Source organism: Nycticebus coucang, chromosome 21 (genome assembly GCF_027406575.1).
Source record: "Nycticebus coucang isolate mNycCou1 chromosome 21, mNycCou1.pri, whole genome shotgun sequence".
Lineage (NCBI taxonomy): Eukaryota > Metazoa > Chordata > Mammalia > Primates > Lorisidae > Nycticebus > Nycticebus coucang.
Genome location: NC_069800.1, coordinates 41,066,226 through 41,074,652, shown reverse-complemented (window position 1 = coordinate 41,074,652; position 8,427 = coordinate 41,066,226). Strand labels below are relative to the sequence as shown.

The following is an 8,427-nucleotide window of genomic DNA, read 5'->3' as shown; positions in this document are numbered from 1 at the left end:
GTTCTCTGAGAAGAACTTTAGAGGCCAAAGGAAAAGACAAGTTGAAAAGAAACACCTCTATGGGCTCGGTACCTGTAGAACAGTGGTTAAGGCGCCAGCCACGTACACTGAGGGTGGTGGGTTCAAATCCAGCCCTGGTCAGCTAAACAACAATGACAACTGCAACAAAAAACAGCCGTGTGTTGTGGTGGGCACCTGTAGTCCCAGATACTTGGGAGGCTGAGGCAAGAGAATCACTTAAGCCCAAGAGTTTGAGGTTGCTGTGAGCTGTCATGCCACAGCAGTCTACTGAGGGTGACATAGTGAGACTCTGTCTCAAAAAAAGAAAAAAGAAACACCTCTCTGAAAGGGCATACAGCCAAGGAAAAGATTCCAGAAGTCTGCTGGACATGAATCTTTCTCCCCAGCTTAGTTTGTGTCTGTGACCACATACTAAAAAGAGCCAACTTCTGATTATGACTAGAATTGTTTATTTATGACTCATCTCCTCCTTTGTGGATCATGTTTAGAAATTTGGCAATTTCTAAATGACCAATTGGTTCTCCTTTGTGCCTCATTGATCAATCAGTGAATTCTCAAAGACTATTATTTCATTTTTTAACCCAAATTAAACATAATCAGGAAGTTAAATCCTACTACTGCCAGTGCTACTTCAAATTCCAAAGTCAAATATAAATGATTGGGGATTATCTACAGAATTCCTGCCAAGCTCCTTACAGAAAAGGGTTTACCTCAGTATTAAATCCTGTCATCATCAGGATTCCCCAACCCATTTTCTTTCTGGCTTTGATGATCACATCCTTACATCAGCAGAGCAGAGTTAAATGATCAGATTCCTGAAGCAATCCCCCTTTGGACTTACCTGTAGAAATTGCTGAGTAGGAAGGATCAGTGAACTCAGGGTCCAGGCTTTGGTTCAGTGACTTTGGCAGCCTGACCAAAGCTATCCCCTGCCCCTGCCTTCCCACTGCTTTTTATGCAACACTGGGCTGTTAATGACCTCCAGCTGTGGGGCCAGCCCTCTGACCACTTTGCTTGGCCTCCCAGATCTTCAGTGCTTTCAGGGCTAAGAGACCTCTATATTTTACTGCTCCATGGTCTCCTGTGCCTCAAGGATTCCTACCTCCCAGGGTGCTGCCAACTTGGCTGGGGTTTCCATAGTGTGTATCGTTTTTCTTATGGTAAATGGGATTTCACATTTCTAATATGAAAGCAGCCTAAATTAAGCTGCAGAAACTAAATTGTAGAGACCAAAGGCATTTGGTGCAATTGAATTTCATGAGGTGTTTGGGTCTCCTTGAAGTACATCCTATAGTGTGGGGGGCCTAAGTGACAATTTGAAATGTTACATAGCCACAAAAAGGTCCTAGTAGAGCCAGATTCCAACAGGTATTTAAACTAGAACTCCATCAGCAGCCATTTTCCAAATCTGAATCATGGATTTTCCACTTAATAGCTTTGTGTCAAAAGTTATTTAACCTCTTTGGGTCTTACATTCCTCAGATGTAAAATGGAGGCAATGATACTTAGTCTACAGCACTAATGTGAGCTTTTAATGAGATATGATATGTGTAGTACGTGGTAAATGTTCAATGAATTTCAGTTCTCTTAACCCTACCCTCTGTATCTTAGAGGAAATCTATTCACCTGTTTTACCTCTTGCTTAGTAGGCAGGATGAAGCTTGGGTTGGGGAATATATTATTATATCATATCATATCATAATTATATTACTCAGGGGCAAGTCTAGAAAGGATGGGGTGGATACCCTAGGTCAGTGGTTCTCAACCTTCCTAATGCCACGACCCTTTAATACAGTTCCTCATGTTGTGGTGACCCCCAACCATAAAATTATTTTCGTTGCTGCTTGGTTGGGGGTCACCACAACATGAGGAACATATTAAAGTGTTGCAACATTAGGAAGGTTGAGAACCACTCCCCTAGGTAATCACAGGGATTAGTGTGTCTCTTTCTCAGATCCTAGGTTATAATGGTAAGATGAAGAAGTCCTCTGCCTCATTCAGCTCCAAGCTTCAAGAATGCTTACAATTTTAATTTCTGGGACAAGTGTCTGGGAAAGCATGACCAGGACTCCACATTAATGTAGCTCAGCCCAGAACCTTGGAGATGGCAATGATTTTAATCTTATAGTATGGGGTGAAATGTGCTAGACCATATACAGTAGAACCTCCATAGTTGACCACCTCCCTACATTGATCATCTTCTTAAGTTGAACTAATTTTCATAGAACAGACATATACCATATATATATATATGCACAGTAGGCCTAGCTCCTAGATCCTTTTATAGTTTCTTATAGTCCCTTGGGTGGTCAAATTACAGAGGTTTCACTATATATGGCTTTTATATTGGTTCTTAAGAGAATAAGTAGTTATCATAAGAACATGAAATTTAGGGGCAGCGCCTGTGGCTCAAAGGAGTAGGGCGCCGGCCCCATATACCAGAGGTGGTGGGGTCAAACCCAGCCCCAGCCAAAAAAAACTGCAAAAAAAAAAAAAGAACATGAAATTTCCAGGTCCATATTATTGATAATTTAAATGGCTTTCAATATTTGAAGCAGGGATCCTCTCTTATTCATGTTTATCCTATTAAGTGCCCAAAATATTGCTTTGCCCATTGGAGTTTCTCATTAAATCAAATTGACTTGATTCAGTATTACAGAATATGAAACTAAAGAAAAAACTGGAACTTAACATTGCTGGTGAGCAAGATCCAGACTAACCAAAAGAACCAAGAAACCAACTTTGCTCACATAACTTTTATCTGTGGACTTTTTTTTTTCTTTTTTGACATATAATCATATATCATGCAAGCTCTAATCATCATTTTCTAATTTGTTCTCCATAAGGAAAAACAGGTAAGGATTATCCCACCTGATGATATGTGGACTTTTATTATCTGTTAGAAAGTTATTATTGCAAAAAAATGCTCAATGTCACTAATCATCAAGGAAATGCAAATTAAAACCATAATGAAATATCACCTGATCTGAGTCAGAATGGCTATTATTAAAATGTCAAAAGAAAAAAATAGATGTTGAAGTACATGAAGGGAAAATTCAGCACTATACACTGTTGGTGGAAATGTAAATTAGTACAATATCTATGGGAAATAATCCATAGAGAACTAAAAGACCTACCATTCAATCCAGAAATTCCACTACTGGGTATTTACCCAAAGGAAAAGAAGTCATTATATCAAAAAGGGCACATGCATTTATATGTTTACCACAACACAATTCACAATTGCGAAGATATGGAATCAGCTTAAGTGGCCAACAACTGATGAATAAAGAAAATAAATGTGCTATATGTATATACATATACCATGGAGTACTACTTAGACATAAAAAAGAACAAAATAATGTCTTTTGTAGTAACTTGGATGGAACTGCAAACCATTATCCTAAGTAAAGTATCTCAGGAATGAAAAAACAAATACAATTGGCTCAGTGCCTATAGCTCAAGCGGCTAAGGTGCCAGCCACATACACCAGAGTTGGCGGGTTCGAATCCAGCCCAGACCTGCCAAACAACAATGACAACTACAACCCAAAATAGCCAGGTGTTGTGGCGGGCACCTGTAGTCCCAGCTACTTGGGAGGCTGAGACAAGAGAATCGCTTGAGCCCAGGAGTTGGAGGTTGCTGTGAGCTGTGATGCCACAGCACTCTACCCAAGGCAACAGCTTGGGGCTCTGTCTCAAAAAAAAAAAAAGGAAAGAAAGAAAAAAACCAAACAAATACATCATGTTCTCATTTATAAGTGGGAGTTAAAAGATGGGTATACATGATTGTGCAGAGTGGTATAGTAGACTTTGGAGACTCAGAAAGGGTGAGAGTGGGAGTGAGGGATCAAAGTTACTGTCAGGTACAATGTATACTATCTGAGTGGGGGGTACACTAGTGACAAGTATGCTACAAGCCCTGACTTCACCACTGTCTCAAAAAATCACTTCTATCCCTTAAGTGTTTTGAAATAAAATAAACAAATAAATAATAATAAAAAGAAAGTTATCATTGCATTCAGGAAGACTATCTTAGGAATGTGTTGTTAGTAGCATAACTGGCCAGAACAGAGATAGTCTTTTTCCTGAAGCTATGACTAATTAAGAGGAAGTGAGACTTCTTTTTTTCATTCCTGTGGGATGGGCTAAGATAGCACTGTACCACCAGCTATTCTGTATTCCCACAGGTCTGAGAGCTTGGCTTAAAGCCCCTCAGCCTGCGAAGAGAGCTAATCCTTGGGAGAATTTAAGTTTTAAATCCTTTGTTACCTCTGCTGTGTTTTGTCCTGGGTGTTTGTGAAGTATTTGCTATTGTAGTTTATTAGTTAAAATCCTCCTTTCCTTTAAGGCTTGGTTTTACTACGTTCAGGGTTATTGGTATGACTTTTTTTTATTCCTAAGAGCTGAAATGGAGATATTCCAAGAGATTTTAACATCTAAGTCCAAGGGCTGTGCCATATTCATCTGTGTGTCCCTTCTGCCGAGAGGTTCTGTGGTGGCTGTTTAATAAATGCTTACTGATTAACAAGTAAGTCAAACAGGCTCAGTGCCTGTGGCTCAAGCAGCTAAGGTGCCAGCCACATACACGGGAGCTGGCGGGTTCTAATCCAGCCCGGGCCCGCCAAACAACAATGACAACTATAACCAAAAACAGCCAGGCGTTGTGGTGGGCGCCTGTAGTCCCAGCTACTTGGGAGGCTGAGGCAAGAGAATCTCTTGAGCCCAGGAGTTGGAGGTTGCTGTGAGCTGTGATGCCGCAGCACTCTACTCAAGGCAACAGCTTGAGGCTCTGTCTAAATAAATAAATAAATAAGTCAAAGAACATTTCAAAGAGAGGTACAAAATTGGTGGTATAGGTAATGAGCACTAGAGAAGCTCAGAAGAAAGAGAAATCATTGTGGGCCAAGATAGTCAAGGAAGGTTCTATGGAAGGGAATGCAACATAGAAGAATTTGACTCTCTGGATAGAGATGGGATGGAGTATGGAAAGAGCATGGGGGCTTCCAAATCACTTAAACTCTGTGAGCCTCAATTTCTTTTTCTTTTTTTTTTTTTGAGACAGAGTCTTAGTATGTCATCCTCAGTAGAGTGCTGTAGTGTCACAGCTCATAGCAACCCCAAATGCTTGGGCTCAAGCGATTCTCTTGCCTCAGCCTCCCAAGTAGCTGGGACTACAGGCACCCACCACAACGCCTGGCTATTTTTTGTTGCAATTGTCATTGTTGTTTAGCTGGCCCAGGCCAGGTTCTGACCCGCCAACTTCAGTGTATGTGGCTGGCACCCTAACCACTGTGCTATAGGCGCTGAGCCCTCAATTTCTTACCGATGGAAAAACATGTTTTTAAATAGGGACAGTGAACCTACATCATAGGTAAAGAGTAAATGAGATAGCTTATAATTAGCCCAGAATGTGACACACACCAAAGAATTTTCTGCATTCTACAATTTATCTTTCTTTTACTGACCTGTATAGCCATCCCATTGGATTTGAAAGCTTTCCTCACAGTGTTGTAAAGTTTATGGTGTCATTTCTTTCACCAGCCAAGCAGCTTTCCAGACATGAGAGGAGATACTCCTGAAGTCAGGGAGGCTTTCTTCTCTCTTTAGGAATAAATGAGATAAACACACATGTTAAATATTTTTTATCTTCTACCCATGAGCACATATAACCACATTGAACCTTTGCTAGGCAAAACAGCTCCAATTTTATTTACATTTCCACCTCACAGAACCTTATTATTAGAAGAGTTCTTGGAGATAATTAAATGCATATCTTTCATTTTACATATTAGAAAAACAACTTTAGCCTTGATCATTAAACAATTTCATTGGCTAGTTAGTGGCAGGACTGTGAACTATACTTGATGGTCTTTGATGCCTTAACCTTGCTTTTTCCAATATATAGGCTATTATATACTTATATATTGGAAAGTCCCATTCACTTTTCACATTTCCATCGACACTGACAATCTTGTATTTTGGTGGGATTCAGAGGCAACCTATATGGACCTTTGGCTTGTTTACCAAATAACTAGAAGCATCATGGGATTGAGTATCACTAATCTCAAAATACAATATGCTCCAAAATCTGAAACTTTTTGAGTGTCAATATGGCACTTAAAGGAAATGTTCATGAGAGCATTTCAGATTTTGAATTTGGGATGCTCAACCAGTAAGTATATAATGCAGATATTAAAAAAAAAAATCCTTTCAGATTGTATATGAAACCCACACATTGTACCCCTTGATTGCACTAATGTACACAGCTATGATTTAACAATAAAAATAAATAAATAAATAAATAAGAAAAAATATCCTTGGGGCAGCACCTGTGGCTCAGTAAGTAAGGTGCTGGCCCCATATACCGAGGGTGGCAGGTTCAAACCCGGCCCCTGCTGAACTGCAACAACCAAAAAAATAGCCGGGTATTGTGGCAGGCGCCCATAGTCCCAGCTACTCAGGAGGCTGAAGCAAGAGAATTGCCTAAGCCCAGGAATTGGAGGTTGCTGTGAACCGTGACACTAGGGCACTCTACCGAGGGCGATAAAATGAGACTCTGTCTCTAAAGAAAAAAAAAAAATCCTTGGCCAGGTGTGGTGGCTCATGCCTGTAATCCTAGTACTCTGGGAGGCTGAGACAGGTGGATTACCTAAGGTCATGAGTTTGAGACCAGCCTGAACCACAGTGAGCCATCATTTCTAAAAAAAAAAAAATAGCCAGCATTGTAGTGGGTGCCTGTAGTCCCAGGTACTTGGGAGACTGATGCAAGAGAATCTCTTACCTGGGAGTTTGAGGTTGCTGTGACCTGTGATGTCACAGCACTCTACTGAAGGCGACAAAATGAGACTCTCAAAAAAAAAAAATAAATAAAATCCAAAATCTGAAACATTTTTGGTCTCAAGTATTTTGGGACCAAAATCTGTACAAACATAAGATATTCATGCTTACTCATGATTCCTGATTGCTAAAACATTGTTACTTCCAGGTAGCTTCTTAGTCCCTCCATCTTTATGTCTGGAGCAAGGTAACATTTTTATCTCTCATGATACTAACCTTTTCAAGTTTGAGCACACTCTTAACATCTTCAATTTTTTTTTTTTTTTTTAATGTGAAGGTACTGAGGAACTCTGGGAGGAGCCCTCTCGAGTAACCCTTTGGGTCTGTATTTATTATCATAGAATGGGAAGAAGTAGAGAAAAGCTGCTTGTCCAACAATAGCATGGTTAGGGAGGACATGGAGAAGGTCAGATAGGATGTCTCCACCTTTGTTTTTGCAAAACCGCAGGCCTTGAGCACAACTTCTGCCTCTAGCATCCAAGAGACCTTTGAAATCTAGAGAATGTTTACCATAATTATTTGTTTTGTTTTTAATCTTTATTAAATCATAACTGTACAGTAAAGCATTTATGGGGTACAGTGTGCTGATTTAATATGCAATGTGGAATGCTTACATCTAAGTAATTAACAAAACTGTCTAAAAAATATGGAACACTTCACGATTTTGTGTGTCATCCTTGCGCAGGGGCCATACTAATCTTCTCTGTATTGTTTTCATTTTAGTATATATAAAGTTAGTACAATATCTTCAAATTTATTATATTTTTATATTCCAATTTTCCACTAACCTTTCTCTCAAATTCATTTCTATTATAAAATTAATTTAAACATTAGTACTTGAAAACCATGTCTTTTTCCTTAATAATTTTTTCTCAATGTATGAGCCAGATAATTCCAAGAAATTCTCGGGTAAATAAATTGGATTGAAGGCATATGTTCCTCAATTATGCTTTCTGTATTTTCTGAAGAATTATCTTCTCTTTTCTTTTACCCTCAGAGGACAGATTATTCTTATTCATTCAATACATTGATTAAGTACCTGCTATACATCAGGCTATACACCAGACAATGAGAATACTGTATTGAACAATGAAAACAATGAAACAGAGGGGGGTGAAAAATAAAGAATGAACAATTACAACACAGTGAAAAGCAAACTTAAAACATTTCTTCCTCATTATAGATAATAAGAGTATTAAAAAGGAAATAAATAGGATAATGCCAGAATAACTGGACGGGGAATACTTTAGGCAGGATGGTCAAGCGAGAGCTCTCTAAGGAGGTAAAATTAGAGATAAGTCTTCAAAAATGTGAATGAGCCAGTTATGCAAAGAGCTGGGAAAAGAGTATTCTAAACAGAAGAAATAGCAAGTACCAAGGTCTTGATGCAGGAAGGGGCTTGGCATGTTTGAAGACCAGTGTGGCTATAGCGAACAAAGAGAGCATGAGATGAGGTTGAAAAAATAGGCATAGGCCAATCAGACAGGGACTTGTAAGCTGTGGTAGAGTTTGTATCTAACAAAGAGTTTTAAATAGGGTAGTAACATAATCTTATTTTTTCCTTTTT

At 39.2% G+C, this 8,427-nt stretch overlaps 1 non-coding gene and 1 pseudogene across 1 annotated transcript; both read right to left on the bottom strand.

Annotated features, from left to right (window-relative positions):
- Window positions 1-2,780: 2,780 nt before the first annotated feature.
- Window positions 2,781-2,899, bottom strand: LOC128574345 (uncharacterized; annotated as a pseudogene).
- Window positions 2,900-7,500: 4,601 nt separating this feature from the next.
- Window positions 7,501-7,606, bottom strand: LOC128574299 (U6 spliceosomal RNA). The gene has a single exon (XR_008376676.1). It is a non-coding gene; the product is annotated as a U6 spliceosomal RNA (small nuclear RNA).
- Between the last annotated feature and the right edge of the window lie 821 nt (window positions 7,607-8,427).